The sequence below is a fragment of the Tenrec ecaudatus genome, assembly GCF_050624435.1.
Source record: "Tenrec ecaudatus isolate mTenEca1 chromosome 16 unlocalized genomic scaffold, mTenEca1.hap1 SUPER_16_unloc_8, whole genome shotgun sequence".
Taxonomy (NCBI): domain Eukaryota; kingdom Metazoa; phylum Chordata; class Mammalia; order Afrosoricida; family Tenrecidae; genus Tenrec; species Tenrec ecaudatus.
This window is the reverse complement of record NW_027457661.1, coordinates 1,658,054-1,683,549: the sequence shown is the minus strand read 5'-3', so window position 1 is coordinate 1,683,549 and position 25,496 is coordinate 1,658,054.

The following is a 25,496-nucleotide window of genomic DNA, read 5'->3' as shown; positions in this document are numbered from 1 at the left end:
GGGCCGCTATGAGTTGGCATGGACTTGAGGGCAGTGGGTTTGTTAGGGCTTTGGAGTTCAGCAGGCCTTTGTTGGTGTGTTTGAGTCTATTTTTGTAGCTGTTGTGTGCAGGTCAGTGGCTCATCTTCCAGCACTCTATAGGACCATATTTTGTTGTGACCCATAAGGCTTTCATTTGTTAATATTTGGAAGTAGATCACCAGGTCTTTCTTCCTAGTCTGCCTTAGGCTAGAGCAGTGGTTCTCAATCTGTGGGTTGTGACCCCTTTTGGGGTCCAGCGACCTTTTAACAGGAGTCACCCGATTCATGGCAGTAGCAAAATTACAGTTATGAAGTAGCAAGGAAAATGATTTTATGGTTGGGGGTCACCACAACATGAGGAATTGTATTAAAGGAAGGTTGAGCACCACAGGGCTTGAGGTTCAACTGAAGCCTGCCCATCGTTGCTGACCCTTCTGGGGTTTGTCATATCGGTGGCACGGCTTCCAATTTCACAGCAACACTCTAGCTACCACTGCACCACGAACTGATAGACAGGTGGTGGACTGTTCTTAAAAGCCACCTGATTTATGATGCTTTGTTTTGACAGCCCTGGAAAATGGATACAGAATCTAGTTTCATAGTCAATGCAAGACACACCTTGGGGCAGTAGGGATGGCATGAAGTGAATAGATTCAAAGTATATTTTAGGGAGAGGAAGGATGACAGTTAATGCCTGGGGGATGTGCAAGAAGGAAGGAAGCCGAGACACCAATGATATTAAGTGCCTGAGTTAAGACAGGAATTTCCAGGGAAGCTGGTGGGTCATGATGGGAGAATTTCACACTCCCCGGGGACAGGGGGAGCATTGATTAGTTCACATGTCTGCGCATCTTCTCAGAAAATAGAGGCTTTTTCATCCTCAAATGAAGCATGCATTTGGAGCTCAGAGAGGGCATGGAGTGCAAATGAAGACTGGGTTGGTTGAGATGGGTGGACCAGGGCCACTAGTCAATTCTGAGGAGCTTCAGCAAACCTGCCCAGTGTCTCTTGGAGAGTGGGCATGTCTCATGGCCACAGAGGGCCCTTTAATGTTTCACCTCCCACTGCAGCAGCGAGAGGATCTATCAGCTCATCCTGGAAAGGAAACATACTACCTGCCATCAGGTTCATTTTTTCAAAAAGGATGGAAGAATACAAATGAAAGACTACAGTTTGAAGGGGTCTTAGGCAGACTATCAGGCTCATTAAAGCTTCATTTATTAAAACTTCATTATTCAGAGACATTCTCCCAGTAGGATGTATGCTGGGGTGGGGGTGGGCATGAGGAGGAAGGCTTGGAGCAAGGTAGGGGAACAACCCAACACCACCAAAAAATACCTTCCCACGAAGCAATTCCAGTGGGCACAGATTAGATAGAAGTTTCATCCTCTGGGCACTTGATGTTTGTCCCTCTCTTTTATCTGAATGCTCTTTCCACATTGCTCAGATGAAGCATCAAATTTGTATTAAAATGCAAGTTAGGAAGCATCATCCCCAACCAACCCTGTTCATCGAAATGGTAGTGCTCTCTCCGGGTAGTGCTTGTTTGTCAACAAGCTGAAGCAGTTGAGCTGGGGCTCTGTGAGGCCCAGGAGCATGAGTTCATTAATATCCGACCCATAATGCCTTGCTGGGTTTATGCCACCAAAGCCCTGTCACTCCTTACCTTAGGATTTACTCACTCCTTGAAACAGGCATTTATTTACACACAGTTTGACCTCATGATGGTGTTCAGCAGATGTGGATCTTACTTATTTGCATTGTTCTGTGACAGTTGCAAAATTCGTTAGTGGCTCAGGGATCAATCCTCTGTGGACTGCCCCCAAAGCTAGATGAAGCAAGCGGGTTCTCACTGATTCATCCTCCCTCCTTAGCAATGCTTGCTAATCAGGATAACATAGTGCTCATTAAAGAAACTGCCATATCAGTTTAAATTTGTGACCTGGGCGGGAGGGAGGGTCATGATCACAAGTGACAGAAACTGATGCTTGACTAACTTAGGGGAAAAGGCCTAATGGTGGATAAATGGTGGGAAGACAAGAAAATGTGGCAAATGCCTGGGAAATCTCAGGGCTGTGAAGCCGGTACTGGCGAAACACTCCTCATGAGGCCAAAGCGTGCCCTCTGTAGTACATTAAATCACATTCACAAACACACATTCATGTTCACATGGAACCTGAGGCTATGGCCTTACTTGGAGAGGAGGTCTTGGCAGATGTGCTTAGTTAAGGATTTCAAGAGCTCCATCTTTCTGGGTTTAGATTTCAGATGGATGCTACATGCACTGATTGGTGTGTTCTTATAAGAAGAGGAGTGGGCACACAGAGACCCCGTGTGAAGACACTGGCAGAGATTGGATCAGTGCATCTATAAGCCAAGAAATATCAAGGATTAGCAGCAGTGACCAGAAGCAGAGAGAGGCTACTTTGATTCTCCTTCAGAGCTCTCAGAAGGAATGAATCTTGCCCACACCTTAATTTTAACCCTTTGCCCTTCAGAAAAGTGAGAGAACAGATGCCTGCTGTTTAAGTCACTCGATTGGTAGCCATTTGTTACAGCTACCCAAAAGAACCATTATGGATTGATCTGTAGCCCCCTCAAAATATGTGAGAAATTTGAGCCTTGGTGGACATGATCCTGTTTGAAAAGAAGGGAGTTCTTTTGTAATATAAATGAGGCCATATGGCCACTGGAGATCCCCTCATAGAGGGGTTTAGAAGAGGAGATGGGTCAGTCAGAGGGGCGATGCTGGAGAGTGGAGGGTGAGTGGGTTGGAAAGGGGGAACTGATTACGAGGATCCACATGTGACCTCCTCCCTGGGAGATGGACAGCAGAGAAGGGGGGGAAGGGAGACTTGGGATAGGGCAAGATATGACAAAATAACAATGTATAAATTACCAAGGGTACATGAGCAAGGGGGGAGCGGGGAGGGAGAGGGAAAAAAAAGAGGACCTGATGCAAAGGGCTTAAGTGGAGAGCAAATGCTTTGAGAATGATTGGGGCAGGGAATGTGCGGATGTGCTTTATACATTTGATGTATGAATATGTATGGATTGTGATAAAAGTTGTATGAGCCCCTAATAAAATGTAAAAAAAGAAAATGATTAGGGCAAAGAATGTACAGATGTGCTTTATAGAATTGATGTATGTATATGTATGGATTGTGACAAGAGTTGTATGAGTCCCTAATAAAATGTTTAAAAAAATGTGGCCATATGAGAATAGGCTTGAGCCTAAACCTAAACACTTCTGAGTTAAAGGCCAGGATAGACCCAGTAACACACAGTACGGGGAGAAAGATAGCGAGGAATGCCAAGGAACTTTCTGGTATCCACAAAGAAGGACCCTGACCTAGAGTCGCACCCCAAATTTGAACCTGTAAGCTCCAAAGCAGTGGGAAAAGTGTTTTAAGGCTACTGACTTGTTGGATAATTTTTGGTTAAGGAGATTAAGACAGGAACTTAAGACATCCTCCAATCCTTCCGCTGGCTTCGTTCCATTTTTCTCACATTCAAGAGTCCTCCCAGAGGATTCAGTCAGGTTGTTGCTGTTGTTGTTCAGTGTCATAGGGAGGGTTTGGATTCATTGTGACCATACATACAACATAATCATACACTGCCAGGTACTGTACCATTCTCACAGTTGTTCTTAAGTTTGAGCCCATTGTTGCAGCCACTGTGTCAATCCCATTTGTTGAAGGCCTTCCTCTTTTTCATTGCCCCTCTACTTTCCAGAACACGATGTCCTGCTCCAGGGACTGATCTCTCCGGACAACATGTCAAAGTTAAAGCGAAGTCACATTATCCTTGCCCTGAGGAACATTCTGGCTGTCCTTCATCCAAGTTAGATGGGTTTGTTCTTTTGGCAGTCCATGGTACATTCATTACTCTTTTACATCACTATTAATCAAATATATCTATTCTTCTTTGGTCTTCCTTATTCAGTGTTCAACTTTCACATAAATATGAGACAGTTGAAAATACCATGGCCTGGGTCAACCCGCCCCAGTCCTCAAAGTAATCTCTTGCTTTTCAACACTTTAAAGAGGTCTCGTGTAGCAGATTTGACTAGTGAAATGTGTCATTTGTTCTCTTCTCTGCTGCTTCCATGAGAATTGATTGTGGATTCAAGCAAGACAAAATCCTTGACAATTTCGAACTTTCCTCCATTTATCATGATGTTATCAATAGGTCCAGTTGTGAGGGTCTGGGCTTTCTTTACATTGAGTCATAATCCAAACTGAAGGCTTTAATCCTTCATCTTCATCAGCAAGTGAATCAAGTCTTTCTCATTTTCAGCAAAATTGTGTCATCTGTATAATGCAGGTTGTTAATAAGCCTTCCTCCAACCTGATGCTCCATCAGGCACTGCCCCTTAATGAGTTTAGGTCATGAAGGATAGTCCTCCATAGGCACATTAATTATTACCCTTCCCCCCTCACATAATAAATTCAGAAAGAGAAAATTTTCCCCAAAGCAATGGAAAGCTTACTAGAGAAGTGGAGGGTGCTCATAGCCAAAGGTGACACAAACTGGAAATCAGTACTAGTTTTCAATACCTGCAGTCATCTAATAGTTCACTGCACTATCTAAGGAAAGGTGAGGAGAACTGGGGCAATTCCATTAAAAAAAGACAATGCAGGGTATGTAAGTCCGTCATTCCTCTGGAGAAGAAAAACACATAGTTGGGTTGTAGAGCTTTGTTTGCTAATCAACCGAATGTAGTTGTAAGGCAGGGGTGTGTGTGCGCGCGTGTGTGTGCGTGCGTGCGTGTGTGTGTGTGTGTGTTGAAGGGAGGGGCTTGCCATTCTATTTCACAGCCAGGAGAAAGATGAGCCTCTTCCCATATCTTTTGCTCTGTGGCAAGTTACTGATCTACAAGGAACTTTTATTTGACAAGGACTGCCGAGAAAAAAACGGGAAGCCTGTGTTCATCTCTGCTGAGAGGTGGAGTCAAAGAGATCGGCTTTATGACAGACACCCTGATCGTGCAGCCAAACTATGAAATGGCCTCATACATTCAACACACATTTGCTGCACCTCCCCAGTGTGCTGCCCAGATATTACCAGGCAGAGTGTTTTATGGGCAGCATTTTAGAGTTAGGCAGGCAGAGGGAGTGTCTTTGTGGGTGTTGCCTTTACCAGTCCTTGGATTGTTCTGGGACAGGCATGTCTTTTTCCTCTAAAGTAACTGATCGCGTGTAAAGAAGGAGTCTCCTCAGTAAGACGGGTTAAACCAAACCCAACCTATGACAATCATCTCAATTAGAACACATAGCGACCCTATACAAATACCCGTAGGGTTTCCAAGTTTGTAACTCTTTTGGGGGGTCAACTACCATATCCTTCTCTTTCAGAACCACTAGAGAGTTGACCGTTGTGTTAGCAGCTGAATGCTTAATCACTGTGCCCATTTTGTTTGCTGAGCCGCCCTCAAAACACTGAACAGGTTTTCTGGGTACCAAGTATGTCCACTTCTATATCTGGCATAGGGTCTTTTCCCCAAGTTGATAGGAGGTGCAAATCAGTTACTAGGGGTTTGGCAGAGTAAGTATGGAAACTGGGAGGGTGTGTGAAATTTGAACCAGAGTAGAACAATTCCAAGACACTTCCAAGGATTCCTGGCATATAATATGCAAATGATAATCAAGATATATAAATGTGTCTCTGTTCTTGGTTCTGTCAGTACCTGGTGTGGCCACAAAGGAGAAACCTGGTCTCCTGCTATTTTGACAGGTGATAAGTCACATGCTAATGAACCCTGGTGGTGTAGTAATTAAGCACCATGGTTCCCGGCTATCAAAGGATATAGCGTCTGGGGTCTTAAAGGCTGGAAGATAAACAGGGGCCCATCTAGCTAAGAAACAACAAAGCCCACATGGAAAAAGCACACCAGCCTACCCCGACATGATCGCTGAAGACAAAGCGGGTGCATAAGCACATACGAGCATGTTTTCTTGATGTGCACTCACCCTTTACACACAACTCTCTTATACATAAGTTTTTCTGTGGATTTGTTTCTCGAATGCACCCAGACTAAAATAAGCTGCGTGGAACGCATTTAAGAAGCCTAGACAAGGGCAGGGCAGGATATTCGGAGGGACTGGATCCAGAATTAGAGAGGAAGGAGCCCTGGTGGCAAAACGGGCTGCTAGCTCCCTGTCCCAAGGGGGACAATAAGACTGCTGGCTCCCATGAAGGTTTACAGTCTTGAAAACTCCATATAGGGTCACTGTGGTTGGAATCCACTGGACGGCAGTGACCTTTTGGGATTGAAGGTGGAAGCCACCAATGACTTCCTGCCATTGAGCCAAGGAGCCTCCGGAGAGTGTGTGAACTTCTGGAATGCAGTGAACAACCTCTGCACATCTGCTTTTTGTGCTACCCAAGTCATACCCTTGGCCTTTGCTTAAACATATTCATCCAGAAGTGAACCATCACAGCTGCTCCCTCGGGAAGCTGGGGGCTGAGCTCTCTGGTTCCACTCTGTCAGCATTTCTGGTCCGGGTACCTCCCCTCTGCCCCGGCACAGGCAATGTGCTTTTGGAAGCAGTGCTCCCTGGGTAGTGGGTGTGATTTGCCTCCTCTGCCTAACATGATGATTGCTGAGAGGGGGTGGATGCTAGGGTGTTAAACTCCCTGAACTTTACCTAGCCCAGGGGAAAACTTATTATTTAAAGTAAGTTTTAGACAGAATCTTTAGAAAGATAAATTGTTAACTTTATGTACACAAGTACACCCCAACACATAGGCTCAACCTCATAGGCTGTGGATGACTTTGAGCAGGTGCTCAGTCACAATGGGTTTCTATCAGGATTGAGAGTTCAGCTCTCTCAACTCTCCAACTGGTTATTAGCACCATAGTCTCGTTTCTATTTTTGTATTTACTTTGTTTTTATGGGAAAATGACTCCCAATTCAACTATATTTTATTAGGAACTCCTTTGCTAAGTTTTACACAAGAAAAAGGCACAAACTGCTGTTCTGGATGAAGGACAGCATCCGCATGAGGCCACAATGGTGTCGGAAGGACCCACAGCCACAGTGACTTAAATAAAATGACACCCATTCTGTCCTGCTGACTCTGACTCATAGTGACTCTGTGTAGGGATCCTGAACTTGCTACCTTTACAGGAAGCAATAACCTCATCTTTTTCCTGTGGAATGACTAGTGGCTTTGAACCAGCGACCTTGCTCTTAATAGTCCAACACTATCCAGCATTACCACCTGGGCTCCTGAAAACTTAAATAAGACATAGAAAACAAACAACTTTGTCACAAAATTGTGACTGAAGACAGATCAATTCATGGAGTTTCAGGAGGGCCTGTGAGAGCATGAGCGGGACCTTCATTGGGATGTGCACACTACCATATATCGTTGAGTCTGGCCCGGGGAGTGGACGCAAGCACACTGCCTGAGGGACAAACTTTCCACTGCCAGTCAGCAGTAGGAAAGAACTCAATGGTGGCTGAATCTGTGGCCCCTCAAAATGGATGTAGGGTCTCCACATAGACTCTAACTGTGAGCCACAGCCTATTGCTCAAAATTTAAGCTCAAATATGACTTAAACGCCAAACATTCTGTTTCCTTAAAATAGGGTACTGCCAGGATCAGCTAGAAGTCTGCATGACCTATCAGATCTCAACGCCGATCTCAAATCACTTCACATGATCCATTCTACCAGTCATGTCAAGGACAACTAGAGGTCTGCATGAGCGAGCCCAAATCGCCTCCTCACTTACCCATTCCAGAGGCTGTGCCTGTATAACCTATCGACTAACACATTCCCATATGCCGTGGTTATGAAACCAACCATCAGGCTGGAATAAGGACCAATCACGATGCAAGGGTCAGGGTCAATGGGAAAGCAAAATAGGGGCTGAGGGGAGCCAAGAGGGGTCCCTTCACTCAATCCCTAAACCTGATCTAATGTCACTAGACTGGGGTCTTCCTCACATCTCAAGGGCACCCGATTCATGATTGAAGTGAATTGTGCTTATTCAATCATTGTTCTGCTTGCTGTCCTGCTGTGCTGCATCCTCTTCTTGCTTTTTTGTGCATGGCTCCCTCTGTTGTGGTGACAAATGGCTCCAGAGGGATTTGACATAGGGAGAAAGCCCACCTGCATCAACTGTCACCAGAAGCAGACACTAAGTCCATTTCCCTCACATCACAGAACTATGCACACCAGACACTGGTAGGGCTGCCCGGGAGGGGAACCCTTAGTGCAGTGGTTCTCAACCTGTGGGTTGCGACCCCTTTGGGAGTCATATGACCCTTTCACAGGGCTCACCCAATTCATAACTGTAGGAAAATTACAGTGATGAAGTAGCAAGAAAATCATTTAATGGTTGGGGGAGGGGGGCATCACCACAACAAGAGGACCTGTATTAGGAAGGTTGAGAACCACTGCCCGAGTGTGTTTAGGACTTTGCTGCCCTCAAGGTCATCAGACATTCCTGAAGGCAGAGCCACTGCAGGAAGCCCTTCTGGGAAATGCCCTGAAGACAGGTCTCAACCAACTCCACCCTCACTCTCTGAGATCCTAATCATAGGACGCATGGAAATGCTCCCTGCCACTTCGAAGGCTGTAAGTCCATGGGAGCAGAAAGCCTCCTCTTTCTCCCTTGGAGTGGTGGCTGGTGAGTTCAAACTGCTCACTTTCTGGCTAACATAACCCACAGACCAGCTCCCCCTGAGCTCAGTTTGGTTTGCCGCACAGCACACATTGTTTGGAACCTTCTGAAATAGCTATGCACATGTGCAGGTTGGGGGGATTTCGCACAAGATGCAGTTTTCCACCCTCTCTTGGCAAAAATATTTTTTGCAAAAGGCTTGTATTCTCTTCTGGATCTGAGTAGCAGCTACTCTCATGAAGTCATAGCACATACATTCATGCTACATTCCTCCCAACTCCCTAATGTCTTACGCCGAGTCTGCTCCATGCTTTTCTGTGTCCTACATGGCAGCTGTAGGCACCCAAGGCATGGGCTCTGCAGCCTGGGTCCAAATCTCTCCTTCCCACTTCCTCACTGTGTGGTCCTAGGCTCATGACTTTATCATCCTGTGCCACTGATTTTTCATCTGTAAAAGGAGGCCAAATAGAGTCCACACATAGGCTTGTTTAGTGGAATAATTGAATTATTATACACAAAAAGCTTAGAACGGTGCTTGGCATCTTGCAAATACTATTAGGTGGTTTAGCATAGGGACTGGGTCATCCATTACATATGCTCAGGTTCAAACTTCCGGCCAGGAAGGGGTGGTACACCTAGGTGGGCATTACACCTGGATTGGCCCATCTGGGCCAGGTGAATTCAATCCAGCCATTGGGGTTGACCATGACCGTCAACCATGCCTCCCTATGGAGGAATTGAAAAGGCAGGTTCTTGACCGCTCCGATGTCTCCCTTCACCCACTTTTCTGTTGTCCGTCCCCCAGGGAGGAGGTCACATGTAGATACTTGTAATCAGTTCCCTCTTTCCAATCCACCCTCCCACAACCCTCTCAGTATCACCACTCACAAATGTGATGTTTCCAGACTGAAATAGAATAAGGACGAAAGACCTGATCATCTCCATCCACACATCGACCTCTGGCCCGCCACGGTTGGCTTCCCCTCCCAGACCTGGTGATAGCACAGACTGGCATAGTTTGCTCCGCTTCCCATGAGGTGCCCATGAGAGGCTGACTCGACAACCACGGTCATGATCAACAGCTTGAACTCCTTTATGGGTCTACAGAAACAAGAACAACCTTCTGAAAGGAGGTCGCATTGCTATTTGGGACTGGGAGAATGCCTTTGTGACAAGGATTGTGCTCTGGATCCCAAAGGCGACTTTTAAACACAGCCACATAGCAACTCCGGAAATTGCCATAGTAGAAGCCAGGTTTAAAAAAAAAAAAAAGTTCTACTGGCTTGCTCAAAGGAGGCCAGAGTTGGATGGGGGTGGGGTGGGGTGGGAGACTCCTCTAAAAATGAACAAATTTGTTTCCTTACATATTTGTCATGTCTTTTGGTCCTGAAAGAAAGGGGGGAAAAGCAGACGAGAGAAGGAAACGGCGACTGACATTCATCTTGTTGGTATTCCCACAGCATCCCCTCCTTAGGCACTTGCTGCCATCTCATCCAACTCCACTCTGTATATTTTCACCCAGCAAAGATCTAGAAATGTCTGTGTACTCCAGTGTTATTGTAGTCGGGCAGCGTTTACGGGTTTGACTTTCAACTCAACATGGCAGGACGTCTAGACAATTATAACCAGCACCTGCTCTGTCTGTGCGGTGGGAAGGCAGTGACGGATCCCCAGCTTCCAGAACACTAGTGCCCCCTCCCAGCTCAGGATAATGACGGTGACACTCGGCCTCCTTGTTGTCTGGGGGAGCTCTAGGAGCTCTCCTCTGAAACCTCATATTATTGGCATTTCTTTGAGTGAACACATCAAATTAGTGACTGTAAAGGAAGGTGTAGGAGATGATTATTGGTGACAAGACGAGCCTCAACCACCTCCAGAGAGCATGTCTCCTAAGTGCAAAGTATGGAGAGGGAGGAAACAATTGACCACAAATGGAATAGGCTCTGAGTCTCACCACACAATGTATGTGCGTGGTCACTGAGGCGCCAACATTATGGCTGGAGGACGGATATGGTTTGTGCAGCCGTGATTGCCATCCAGAACGTGCCGTGCTATTGTGAAAAACGATTTTTTTATTCTGAGCAAATCTCTGCTTCCACTTGCTTTAATGCTTCGCCAGAGATCCAGGGACTCTGGGAGGGGTGGGGACGCACAGGGCTGGGCTGACCTCAGGAACTCATGTGTAAAGGGCTTTTTCTCACTTGGAAGCAGGCTGGGTTCACAGCTGTTCTTTCTGGTAAAGCTTGTTTCTGAACCTTGCCACGTCTGAGTCTGAAGAGGGAAATGAAGGTGACAAATGCTGCAAGGAGCCCTGGGCACATCTTGGCTATGGCCCTGCTTAAGTCTGTTTCATTTGAATCCCAGTTTTACCTTTCCTCCTTTCTGGGTTCCGAAGCATCAGATGGGTGCCAAACGCTTCCACGGACAACTAAAGCTGAACAAGGTGCAGGCAGATGAAGAGCAACGGGAGGTTGGTGTTTGGGAGACTGAATACTTGGGCTTCCTAGGCCAGTCCAGCTGGTGGTTAGAGCCCTGTTTCAGATTCCACTGAAATCTCCTAGTGTCCAAGGACCAAGTGGCTCCTAAGTCCAGAATTTCTGTTACATGTCTCACCAAGGAGAAGCTGGGCCAAAATGCATTGAAGAATAAAGCAGGAGCTTGGCTTGTGAATCCACTCTCTGATTCTGAAATTTCAAAGGCTCCGTGCACAGACATTTCAACACTGAAAGCACAGCAGGGAAAATCAAAGACTTGGGCTTCCTCCTTGCCCTTCTTTTAGGGCTTTTATGGTTTTCCAAGGTGCCTCCCAGAGCCGAGTGTTGTATAGGTCATGTTTAAAAATGTCGTAGTTCTGAGGAACTTGCTGTTCTGCTTTCTTTTGCAAGGAGACCCGGTTTCTTGTCATGTGGCCAAACACAGAGCACAGATGTCTGTGGGCCCCCTCCCTTTCCCCTGACTTTTGCTCTCTTCTCTGGATACACTACTGACCTGTTCTCCCTTACAAGATCTGAACTGCTCACACACAATTCGTTAAATTCTCATCCTAGCGAGAAGCATCTGAGCATCTTATTAGAGCCTGTATGAGTTCTGTTCTGGATGCCTATTTGTGTAACTTCAGGTCTCTGGCATGGAAACGTCCCATGCCCACAGACCCACACAGGTAATATAAACTCCAACAGTAGTTTAAGGTGGTCACAGGGAACACTGGGGCCCGTGTCTCCTGGTGAACCCCTCAGGCTGTCTAAAGGGGCTAGTTCCTTCTCAATGCAGCCATGCAGGAATGTAGACCGGTTAGGTAGCAAGACAAGGGGTTGTTCCTCTCCATGCTTAGGGGGCCCCCTACAGGAGCATGGAAGCCAATGCGGGCTAAGCCCAAGCCAGGAGAGCTTACTTGACGCCTCCCAGCTGAAAGCCCTTAAAAGGCTGGAATCTGGACACCACCGCCCCTTCCCTTCAGCTGCTTCTCTGCCTTCCACTCAGCAGGGCTGAGTGTGCAGTGTCATGAGGGTGCCCGTGTTCAGTTTAGTGTAACGCCGGAACCTTCTTCTCTCATGTACATAAACCCACTCGGATTACCAACCAGACTTTGGTGTGAATTTCTTTCCAGTGTGTACCCAAGGACCGAGACATTTCCCACCCGAGAAACCTAACAGACCCAGACTTACAATAAACCTATATTTTTATTTATAAGGCAAGAGGTGACCAGGTCTAGACAATAATGGTGAAGAGGTCCCTGGGTTTGAGAAAGATTCTGAAGTAGAATCCATAACCCTTAGAAATGTATTGGCCTTGGGGAGGGGCAAAGAGGGCTGGATTGAGAAAGTCTCTGGCATCCAGTTCTGACTTGACTTCTGGATCCTGAATCCTTCAGGGCCGTTACCTTGCCCTCCAGCCAGACCTTCCAATAGCTGTTTTTTCAGAGCCTTGTTAAGTTCTCATAATACATTACACCTGCCATCCTGTGAGCGGCTACCAAACCCAGGCACTTTTTATAAAGACAAGCTCGCTCTCTCTACCCCTAAGAGAAGATAGTTTGGGGATGATGGATATGAGATACCACAGAAGACAAATCTGTTATCTTCCATGGTTCACAAAACATGCTGTCACAACCAGGACTCGTGACAAGCCCTCAGTTTCCTAAATTGCTTCACTGCTACTTTTTAATTAAGCCTCATTAGATTGTCATATATTGATAAGAGGGATGACCCTGAACTAGATGCATAAATTAAAGCTTTCCTCATCCTGTGCTTTTATATGAATGTGTTAATTATTTTTGTCATTAGGGAGAATAATGGAGGGATGGAGCAATACCAAACGGAGTTTGACAAAGTGTTGGTGTTTGCTGCGCCAAACGTGGTGCGTGTCAGATACAATCCGTCACCCAGTGAGTCTGCAATTAACACCAAGGGACAAAGGTAGGATTCCCTGTAATAAATAACCTTCCTCCCAGATGCTAATGGAGACCCAGCAGGACCCATTGTTGTGTTGTCGCAGTTGTACACCGGCCCTTAGAGGAGACAGAGCTGGTGTTTGAAACGAGTCTTGTTTACCCCCAGTTGGCTCACACATTTGTTTTTTAAATGGCATAATCACTAACATTTAAACACAGGGTGATGTCACATAACAATCTGCAGCTTCTGAGAAATGGAGAGGCCCGACTTTGCTGGTTGACAGTGCAGAGGGACTGGGGGAGCAGTCAGATATGGTTATCAGAGTTTGGAATCCTTGCTTTCCAAGTACATGTGTCAAGGAGTTCAAGGGTTCAGAAATTTAGGAGGGAAGTTCCAGAAGACAAGTTTGTGTGGTCGATAATAAACCAATATAGGGGTTGAGATTTCAATCTGTTGGCTATTTATTTTGTGCTTGGTAGCCAACCAGCCCAGAATTCCTGACCTCGCCGACCTGTGAAACAAGGACCATTCCAGAATGACATAGAAGCAAGCACGGAAGCGAGGGCATCCATTACCCCGAATGCGTAGGGGTCAGGAACTAAGTGCTTTCTGTAGAACAGCTCCAGAAGGCAGACCTTTGGCTGGAAAACCTGTTAGGGAGCTAGCATAGGGACTGGCAGGCCTATTACACATGCTCAGAGGTCCGAGCTACCGGCTCATGAAGCAGTGGCTCACTGCATGCTCAGAAGTTCAGGTTTCCAGCCAGGAGGGGGAGCTATACCTGGGTGGGGCTGTACCTGCATTGGCTCACCTAGGCCAGGTGAATTCAATTCAACAATTCAGCCAATGGGGTCGACCCACGTCATCGACCACGCCTCCCTAACCGCTCATAAAACTCACGGGGATCCCAAACCAGGCCTCAGCGTGAGCTGTTTCTCGTGTGGAGCCGAGGACTGAGGCACACCTGTCCCCGGAGAGGTCGAAAAGAAGCGGTGCTGTGTGATTCGGAGCTATGAGGTAAGCCGGCCCCAGGAGTGGGCCCTCCCATGTTGGTCTCACGGATTGGGGGCCCCTCTGGGCTCCTTTTACCTCACCACCCTCGGGAGAATTGTTGGGTTGAATTCACGGTGTCCGTCTTTGCGCCGTTTCTTGCTGGTGTCCGTCTTTGCGCCGTTTCTTGCTGGTGTCCGTCTTTGCGCCGTTTCTTGCTGGTGTCCGTCTTTGTGCCGTTTCTTGCTGGTGTGCGGGACATGACGTGCCTGCTTTCCCGGGAACTCTCCTGCCTTCCCGGGCTGCATTTGTGAGGGGGCTGGGACGCTGCTCCCTGGAGGCTGGGAGGATTTTGACTCCCAAAGCCTTCTCGAGGCTCAGTGTATAAGGTTTATTTGGACGTGAAAACAGAATCAAAGATGCAATTAACGAAGTTTTAGAAGCAGGCTTTATTGAGAAGCTTGCGGGCGGGTTCAGCAACTCAGGGTATTGAGCTATTGAAGCCGCGCAGGGGGAAAAATCCTGGCAGCGTTTTTATGCCCACTGCTGGCAGGCACAGCTGGGGAGGATCAAAGCTGGGGAGGATCTGCGCACACAGGTGCTTCAGAAGGGAGAAGGTCGTTAATCTTACCTATATGTCAGGGACGCGTGGAGTGACCATATCTTCAGAAAACATTCTGGCTTTGGGACGAGCTGGTTCCAGGAATTTGGGGTTGAGCAGGGGAGGGGAGGTCGGTTAGGGGTCAGCCTTGAGAGCTAAGATGGAGGTGCAGGACTCAAAATGGAGTCTGTTGTGCCAAGACCAGACATTTTAGACTGTGCCCTATAGGGAAAAGGGATGAAGTTAGTCCGTTTCTGTAACTGCTTCCTGTGGGTAGTGGGTAAAAAGCAAGGGGAGGGGCTTTTCAGGCAGAGTACTGACAGTTGCGGCCTAGCACAGGGTGGAGAAGTTGGTATTGCTGGTGAACTGCTATACGGGCAATTTCGCGGAGTCGACTTTGCCGGAGCTGGATGAGACAAGGAGCAATTAAAAGCAAAATTATAACTAAAATTATGGGTCCCAATATGGGGGCTAGGAAGGAGTACAGAGAAGAGTTCCACCAGGAGGAAGATCCATCTGTTCTGAATCTGTTGTTTTGCAGCGCTCGGTGTAGCTTGTTGAGGGTCTGGACTCTAGTATCCACAATCCCCAGTTTATTAATATAATAACAGCCTTCCTCCTGGAGGAAGAGGCAGGTTCCTCCTTTTTCAGCCGTGATGAGGTGTAAAGCGCGGTGGTTCTGCAAGGCAACTTGGGCAACAGAGGTTATTTGTCTTTGCAGGTAGGCTAGAGACTTGGCAGAGGCATCGACTGCCAGCTGGAAGCATGCGGTTAACTTGTCTGCTGTGATGATAGTGTTCAAGGGCTCCGCCGCTGAGTCCTACTGCAATTGCTGCTGAGGCGAAGGAGATTCTCACTGCTATCAGGAGAAAAACTGCTCTTTTAGTTTGACGACTGTATACTTGGATGTATTTGTCCTGGAACTCAGCCGGAGTGTATATAGGGAGCTGTGGAACCAGAGTGACGGGTAGAGGTAGAACTGATGTTTATATGCATAGTGAGTGTATGGTTGCACCAAAAGAAATTTTTTTTTGGCCCTGTTAGTGGTTTGGAGGGGATTTGGGTGACATTACATGTCTGTGTCGATGGATTGGAGTAGCAAAAGGGCACTTGAGTGTTTTCTGGTTGGATGTACAGAGGGACGTTGGGGATGGTTATGGCTTTTGTGGTCTTTACGTTGGATGAAAATGACAGGGCAGGACCTGGTACTGCTACCAGAGGAGGGTGTTCTAGGGCCGCACACATGAAGCAGGTGGAGAGGTTGCCTAGTCCAGCAAAGTGGCGATGGCCAGTCCCTGCTGAAGGAGGGTGAGCCAGGAGAAGGGAGACTCAGAAGGTTTAGAAATTTAGTTAGTGAGTTGAAGGTCTTGGATCTGAATATTACGGTGGATGGTGGATTGGACCTGGAGTAGCGACCTCCATACATACAGTTTGGCGTCCAGAAATTTCTCTCGGCGAGTGGTGCACTAGGCTCCTGGAACCGGAGACGTCCACCGGCTATCCCAGGGGTCTGGGATTGTGAGAGTGTATTTAGATTGATGGTAGTAGAATCATCCCTGGGGACGAAGGGAAAGGTAATGTATCTGGCAGGAAGACCAAGGACACCCTACATTTTTCTGCATTCACTTTTTTGCACATTGGGTAGTTGCCTTCTGGTCATACAGGAAGCGTTTTAAAATCAGTGAAATTTAAGTATATGTGTGCTCTGCCCCCTGTGGGTGGGCAGTTAGCGGTGGCCAGCAAATAATCATAACACTTAGTGCAGGCGTAATTGGTATAGTTTTCAGTCAAGTAAAATCGCCAGGCAAAAGGGGAAATTATACTAGGTTTAGCTGGCTGGCTTGGTGAGGTGAGTGAGGCAGAGAGACATAGGACCAGTAGACTGAGCAGACCACTGGGAGCCATGGTCAGGGTTTACTGCCATCTGGACTCGGGACAAATGTACCCAGGAATCTAGTCTAAGAACCTTGATTGCTGAGGGAGTGGTAAGGGACAGTGTAAGGGCCTTTCCACCGGGGTGCTAAGGGTTTGGGTGCAAGGGATTTAATTAACACAGCATCTCCAGGATGCACTGGTTTTTGGTGATCAGCAGAGGTCAGAGAGGGTTCAGGGATGGCAGAGTTGGCGTGTTGTCTAAGAAGGTTGTGGAGCAAGCACAAGTATGGAAGGTAAAAAGCCGGGAAAGTGGGCGGAGATGCCAGAACTTAGAGCATTTCTCCTCTCGAGGAGCAGTAGGAGACCTTCATCCCCAGTGCACCCAGGAACCCCTAAGGCAGGCGTCCTCAAACTGTGGTCCATGGGGCACATGTGGTGCAATGCCATTTATCCCACCCTCGGGGTGTTTTTGCTGCCACTGCCTGTCCTGCTTAGCACCGACTCGTGCAGTGTGCATAGGAATTTGTCCGTAGGTTTTTTGAAAACCATAGTCTGGCCCTCCAACGGTCGGAGAGACAATGAACTGGCCCCCTGTGCAAACAAATTGAGGACCCCTGCCCTAAGGGATCCTGGACTTCAGGTCACTATTGTCCCAGCCCTGAACCCTCCCTGAACATTCTACCCCTAGTAGAGGCACCAGGGGCATTTGGTCCGCGGGTAACTTACAAGCCTTTTACTCAAATGGAACCGAGAAAATTAGAAATGACACAGGCAGTTACTCTACTTTTGATCCCTGTTGAATCCGCCTGTAGCATCCCAATATTACAATTTAACCCTATAACGCCGAGCATGACCTTTCCCTAACATTTAATGAAATGAAAATAAATGTATATATATTGATAACTATGAAAGTAATGAATCAAAACGAAATTTTTTTTGTCCCAAAATTTAAAAGTGAGGCGTTATAGGGTTAAAAAGAAGGATGGTTCTTATCCGAGGGGCCAATGCCTTAGGATCATAAGTGAAGCGGTGATCCCACTGCACCCAGTAGTGCCCAAACCATGGACTCCCCTAGGGGAAATTGTGAATTCTTTTACCCCCGTGCCGGTACTTAGAATGAACAAACACACACGCCTGATAATCCTAAGATTTTTACTTACTTCCTGTGATACTCACCTACTTTCAAGGGCACTCCCACCTCACAATCCTAGCCTTGTCTCAGTTAAACTGTTCACCCTTTTGTGCGTTTGTTGGTTTTTCCAGAAGTTCTCAAGTTTCCAAAGCCCCTAATCCAAGTGTGCCAGCTCCAGGAACACCATCTCCTGGACCACTTCAACCTTATCCATCCTAGCGCTGAATTGACAACCCCTCCCAGCAGAGCACGAAGGGTGTGGACCCAAAGCCCCACTTCGCCCCTTTTGTCAGCAGGAAGGAGCTAGAGATGTCGTCGCCCAGTACCCCAAAGATTTGGGTCCACATCTCTTCAGGATGGAAATGTTAGGTAGCTAGCATAGGGACTGCGGTGTCCATTACACATACTCAGAGGGCCCAGTTAGCGGCCCAGGAAGGAGTGGCACACTGTGCGTGCTCAAAGGTCCAGGTTTCCGGCCAGGAAGGCTAGGTCCACCTGGGTGGGCGCTGCACCTGCATCGACCCACCTAGGCCAAGTATATTCAATTCAGCCACTAGGATCGACCAGGGTTGCCCACCACACCTCCCTAACTCTCCTAAACCTCACTTGGATCACAAACCAGGCTTTGGCGTGAATTCTTTCTCAGGCAGAACCAAAGACCGAGGGATATCTGTCCCGAGAGAGATCTGACCAACCCAGGAAAGCTCTTTGGAGGCAGCAGGAGTGGACGTGAGTGGCTGGTGGATACTGCTCAGATGCATGGCTTTCTGCTTGGAAGGGTTTTTAGTCTCGGCTGACAGGATCAGAGGAGGTAGTATGTCTGGATCACATAGTATCCATGTCCACAAATGAGCTGCCCATTCCAAAGTCCTGACAGTGCTTTTGGAAAACACTGTGCTTTGGAATGTCACCCCTTGCAGCGGGCAGTGGGAGCGGCTGGGACCCAGGTATGCTGCCCCTTGCTCCCAGTTGCCAGTTTCTGGATCCTGATTATATCTCTCACAGGATCAGTTAGTGGGCTTGTTGTCTGCCTCAGGCTTTGTTCACCGAGGTCCTCCAGCTAGGTGGTGGTGTGTGAGCATGAGCAGAGGCTTCCTGCCAATCCCCCATGAGTTGAAGAGCTCCCCTGGTGTGGGCTCCGTGAAAGAGGTGCCCCAGACAGTAGGACTACCCAGGAGGGTGGACCCTGCAGGAACCGGAGGGCCATTCCCCCTGTGGAATGACCTCAGAGCCCCACCTCTCTCACTGTCCAGCTGCCGGGGCTGTGGACCCTAAGCTTCATGCCTCACATAGGAATAGACACAGGGTGAGGCGACTGCAGCACCTGCTTTTGCTGGCCCAATCCAGCCTGAGATATTCCTAGAATCAGCCCTCTACCAGGGTCTTTTTTTTTCTCTCTCCTTTTATAGGGGCTCATACAATAATAACCACAATACGTGCAAACATCACTGATATAAGGCACATTTGTACATTCATTGCCCTCATTATTCTCAAAATATCTTCTCCCACCCAAGCCCCTGGCCTCAGCCCCTCATTCCCCCGCCCCCATTCTCACTACCCCTCCTCATAAATCCTTCATCATTTACTAATTATTATTTTGTCATATCTTGCACTGTCTGATGTCCCCCTTCACCCCCTTTTCTTTTGAGATTTTGTATAGATCCTTGTCATCTGTTCCCTGGTGCCAGCCTACTCTCCCTCCATCCTCCCAGCATCCCCATTCATAACACTGGTCCTAAAGGGCTCATCCACCTTGAATTCCCTGTGTTTCTAGTTCCTATCTGTCCAAGTGTACATTCTCTGATCTAGTCAGATTTGAAAGTTATAATTGGGATCTTGATAGTGAGGGGAGAGGAAGCATTGAGGAGCTAGAGGAAAGTTGTGTTTCACCATTGCTGTCTAGTACCCTGTGTAGACTTGTATCTTCCCCAAGACCTTACTTAAGGGAATGTCCAGTGTACTGCAAATGGGCTTTGGCTCTCTACCCAGCATTCCCTGCTCATTCGCAATGAGATTTTTTTGTGCTGATGATGCCTGATCCCTTTGATACCTCTTGATCGCACAGGCTGGTAGGCTTATTCCATGTGGGCTCTGTTGTTTCTGAGCTACATGGCCGCTTGCTTACCCTTCAGGCCTTTAAGACCTCAGACGCCATATCTTTGATAGCAGGGCAACATCAGCTTTCTTGATCACATTTACTTATGCAACCGCTTAGACTTCAGGGAACGTGTCGGGAAGGTGAGCATCATAGAATGCCAATGTAATAGAACAAGGTATTCTTACAATGAGAGAGTCCTTGAGTGGAGGCCCAAAGGCCATCTGCTACCTTAATAGGACAACTATAAAGATATGGACATAGGTGTATTTCCCCATGCTCACAGATAAATATATTTACATCTGTGCGTGCCTTTCTTTAGACCTCTATAACTGGCCCGTGCTTCCTAGGTCGCTCTGCTATTCCCTTTCATTTCCCTCTTGTGCCCACTGCCATGCTCAGTCTTCATTTGGGTTTCAGTAAATCCTCTTGGTTCCTTCACCCTTGATCACGCCCTACCAGGATTCCTACATCGCCCTCACCACGGATTTGCATCCACTTGTTGTTCCCTTGTCTCTGGGTTTCTTGACATCACTCCCTTTCCCCGCAACTCCCTCTTTCCCGTGGCCCTCCCGCGAAGCGTTGGTCCCCTTTTTCTCTCCTGCAGATTGTGCATCCAGCATCTCTTTTTAGACATACAGTAGAGGTAATAACATGCACAAACACAAGACAGAGCAAAAGCAAGCACCAAAAGAAAGAAAACAACCAAAATCCAATGACCATCAAAGAAAACACAACTCCTCAAGAAAGGAAAGCTCATATTTAGTTCACGGACTGTTTGTTGGCCCTTAGCAGTGTTTTCCAGTCCAGTCTGTGCCAGCACCAAGTCCTGCCCCCTAAGTCCTCCTTTGGCATTCCCTGGGGACCTTGTTGCTCCACTTCTTTGCTCTTCTGCTGCACCCCCTTAGTGCTATGCCTCGGTGTGGCAGGATCCGTTCCCGCACTGTGTCTCCAGTGTTGTCCCTTCTAGGGCTATGGGTCTTTGAGGGACGTCTTGTCTCATCTTGGGCTGGCCATGTGGTCTTCTGTGTGGACTGTCTTCTCTGAGTGGGAACATCATCCTCAAGGCAGGATCCCGGAGCCCACTGAGTGACTTTCTCTCCAGCAGCTTCTAGGTAGGCTGTGCCCCATGAGGAGCCCTGAGGTGCCTGTGTAAACCTGAGTCTGCTGGAGGTTAGAATAGCAGTCCACACATGTGTTTGTGCTTGGGGGAAACAGTGGGTGCTGTCAGCAATACTCGGAGAAAAACAATTAAGTTCTGTAAAGCCTTAATTTTGAGGGATTTTCCATCTTTCGGGGTGTCCATCTTTTCAGGATATGCTCAGGGAGGGCTTTTTTTTTTTTTTACTTATGACTGATGAATCCACGGCCCCCTCCCCACTATTTTAACAGCAGTTGGTGTTGTAAGTATAACTTGGTATGGGCCAGTCCACCTAGGTTCTAAGGTGTCAGGTTGGTGTTTCTTTACCCATGTCCAGGTTCCTGGTTGCACGTTGTTGGCTGCCTGTTCCCTTTCGCTTGGTTAGGCCCAAAATGAAGGTGTCAGAGCAGATGATTTGTCTCTCACCTGTTGCACAGCCTGCAGGCACTCGATGAGGGAACGATTAGTGACTTCCATTATTTCTACTTCCTTCAATCTTGGGAGGAATTGGGGAAGGTCTGCCAAACATAAATTCAAATGGGGTCATGCTTTTCACATAGGGAGTGCATCGGACTTGAAGTAGGGCAAAAGGTAAAGTAAGGATCAACCCAGTTCTCGCCAGGTCCTAAATGCAACTTAACGAACAATTCCTTTAGGGTTCTGTTTATTTTTTTCTACTTGCCCTGAAGAGCTTCCAGTTAATATTTAGAAGCATTGCTAAGACTTTAGTAATTTGAGCAATAAATGTTGGGCCATTGTTGGACCCCAAGGTGGTGGGAAGGCCAAATCTAGGGACAATTTTAGTTACTAATAAGTTACACACAGTGGCAGCAGTTTCCTTCTTTGTTGGGAAGGCTTCCACCCATCCAGAACAGGTGTCTACGAACACCAGCAAATATCGGTAGCCATACTTTCTAAGTTTGATATCCATAAACTCCACCTCCCAGAATTCTCCAGGACTACTACCTCGAGCTCGTGGTTGGGGTTGCTCCTTTTCTTTCTGGGGTTGTTTACACGAGCACAGTGCAATCAACGGTGGGTGACATCTGCCACCCAGTGTCCAAGCCTGGGTATGTAAAAGTGCCTGAGAAGCAACTGAGACAGTTTAGAAAGGATCCCAAATGCATACCTTCATGCAGTCCTTGAATCAGATCTCTCCTAGAGCGTCTGGCATGAATCTTCTTCCATCAGGATGGAGCAGCCACCCTGGATGCTCCCAGTCTTTTTGGCAGGCCAGCTCTTGCCTTATCTTTAGATCATTTTCTGAGTATATAGGTTGTGGCTGTAACACTGGGGATGGCATGGTCACAGCCACTACCTTGGGGATTTGTGGTATAGTCCTGGCATTCGAGATCCACCGGTCTGGCGGACTGGTTAGGAGTGGTTCAACCATAGGTCCCCCTACCACAGCAATATCCTGTCCCAGTGTAAGCTTCCTAGCTTCTATGACTAGGATGGCCGTGGCAGCCTCAGCTCGCATGCAGCTCAGCCATCCTGCAGCTACAGAGTCCAGTTTCTTTGAAAGATAGGCCACAGGTCTCTTCCATGGTCACAAGTTCTCAGTTAGCACTTCTTTTGCTGTGCCTCTGGCCTCACATAGACAATTGGAAGGGCTTTACTATGTCTAGTAGGGCAAGAGAGGTTGCCCATATGAGCGACTTTTTAAAGGATTCAAACGCTTGTTGTTCTACTTCAGTCCATTTAAGTTCTTTTTCCTTTCCCCAGTACTTGCATATAGGGGTTTTGTTGTTTTTGCAAATCCCAAATTCCACAATGGACAGTACTCCACAGCTCCTAGAAACTCTTGCAACTGCCTCTTAGTCTCAGGGACTGGGATTTTGAGGATCGCCTCAGTGCGGCTGGGGGACAAGGTCCGTTTTCCCCCCTCCAGTTGGTAGCCTAGGTATACAGCTTTATGGACACACAGTTGAGCCTTTCTTGCAGATACCCTGTACCCCAATGGGCCAAGGACTATTATCAGGTCCTTGGTAGCCAGTTTCATTCCTCCAGTGTTTCGGAGGCCATGAGGAGGTCATCTGCATACTGGAGCAAGGTGGTTTGGGGGTGTTACTCCTTGCACCCCTGTAAGTCTTCACTGGGTTGATGTGTAGGGGACACGCGTATGGAGAACAAAGCATCCTTTAAGTCCAAAACAGTATAACAAATTCAGTTTGACGGGATTGTACTCAGGAGGGTCTCGGGGTTTGGCACGTGGGGTGGCCAGTTTCTATCCTCTCATTTGCCTCTCTGAGATCCTGCACCGGTTGGAATTCCCAGTTCCCGGCTTCTGCATGGGCAGCAGTGGAGCTTTCCATGTGAACTTGCAGAGGACCCAAATGCCTGTCCTCTTTAGTCTGCAAATGGGAACAGAAATACCCACTTTTGCTATCCAGGGAGTAGGGTTAGCTTGACACACCAGTGTAGCTGAGCTCAGAAGTTGTACGACCCCAGGCACCTGAAGTTCAGAAAGGTCTGGGAGGTTGTTCTCTGCCCAAACAAAAGGAATATCATTTAGCGATTTATCAAGAAGTTCCTTTGAGGAGTTCTTTTCTGCTCCTTGATAAAACACATATCACTCTGACATTGGAGCAGTGAGCAAAACTTTTGGCTTTTCAAGTTCAAGGGTTAAGGTGGTTGTAGCAGATGAGAAAGTAATTATGGCTGCCATTTTCATAATAAGTCACGATCAATTAGGGGAAAGGGGCATTGAGGCATTACCAGGAAGGAGAGTGTGTGTAACTGTCTCTTGTGCTAAATCTGTTATTCTGGCCGTTGTCCATGTGTGTGCTTGGGTCTGCCCTGGGGCCCCTGTAATGAAAGCCTTTCCTTTTGACAAGGCACCTGTAGTCTTTTCTGAAACTAAGAAGGTGACCCCTTTGTCCACCTAGAAATTTACTGGCTGGCTCCCTACATGGAGAGTGAGCATGGGCTCTTTGGGGTCAAGTGAAACAGAGCCTGGACACCTTTATTCAGCTTCGAGCATTATTGTCTGTAGCTTCGATTTTTCTAGGCGAGGATTAGGCCGGTTCCCTCTAGTGGGCTTTTCAAGGCACTGATTTTTCCAATGTCACTGTTTTGTATAGTAGGTACCTGGATACTTCCTCAGGACTAGGCGAGTGAGAAGGGGGGTATTAGGGTTAGCCATTCTTAGTTGAACCAAAACTGCTCTGGTCGTTCTCGCAAGCCTTCTGAACACCCATTTCCTTCATGACATTCCCTTTGGTGACGTCTGCACAGCCTACCTCCCCAATATCAGCTAGTTCATTTACACTTCCTAGCTAATTTATTTTCTTTTCATGGTGGCTTCTGTCAGCCCCAAATGGCTTCACTCTTGTCAAAGCTGTTTCAGCTTTTCGCAGAGATCCTACACAGTCGCCATTGTAGCCGAGAGGTAACAGGATCTGTGACCATGGCCAAGATGGCACCCACCAGTCCAAACATGTGGAAGGGCGCTGCCTAGGGAGCTGGGTGAAGAGGCCTGGGAGTTAGCCCTGCCTGGTCCCGGGAGCCAAAAGTTTCCCTTTTCCCTTCCATTCCCTTTGCCTTTCTCCTGGTTTTTCAAACAAGCTGCTCTAGCCCTATAACGCCAAGCACAAAATTGTCATAATTCTTAATGAAAACGTATCTGGTACCCAAATTATAAATGTGACAATTTGGTCACATTTCAAAAACACTGAAAATTTTATGCTTTTAAAATATATTTTGAATTCCATATATATTGATAACTATGAAAGTAAAGAATAAAAACCAAAAAAAAATTTTCTAAATTTCAAACTTGAGGGGTTATAGGGCTAGTGTTCTTCCAGATTTGGTTTGTTCCTTCTTACAGGCTGATTTTCCGTGGCCCAGCCTTAGGCCAATGGCGTTCGGAAGCCTAGGCGGAGTCACTGTTACCTTTAGGCTTTCAGCGATGCTGCTTCAGGCACTTTTGGGGACAGCTCTTACTTAAAACACAGCTCCTCTGCCATGATGTTCCAGCCAGAAATTCCAATTTCCCTTAAGGTTCCCTCAGCTGCCACGTGTCCCTTCCCTTCAGAGATTTGAGCGTCAGCCCCGCCAGCAGGCGTCTTGGAGGGCCTTGGGGCGATCCCAAGCAGTGGTCCTCCTAGTCTGTTGTCCAGAATAATGGTTGGACCTAAAGGTCTCCCTCGGCGACTAGTCCTTGACCCCTTCCCTCGGGCTGAGGCATGAGATTCAGGGCAACCCAGGGGTGCGCTCTCAAGTGGGGGTTATTGACCTGGAGGCAGCAAGCTGTCAATCGCCTCCTCGTTTTGTGCTTTCTAGATGGGACTTAGCAGCTTGATGCTCAGGAATTGCCCCCTTGCATGAATCGTGTCCAATTGGGATAGCGTTGATACAGAGAGGCTGGGCAAAGAAAAGCTGATAGATTCACTTTGCAACTCTATTTGGCCACAGTATCGTTTTGAGAAAGGAGAATGATGGGCAGAGAATGGTACGCTTTCCCTTCCAACCGTGATTCACCGGGATCAGTTCGGTAGAGTGCCGGGAAAGTGGGTGGAGATGCCAGAACTTAGAGCATTTCTCCTCTCGAGGAGCAGTAGGAGACCTTCATCCCCAGTGCACCCAGGAACCCCTAAGGCAGGCGTCCTCAAA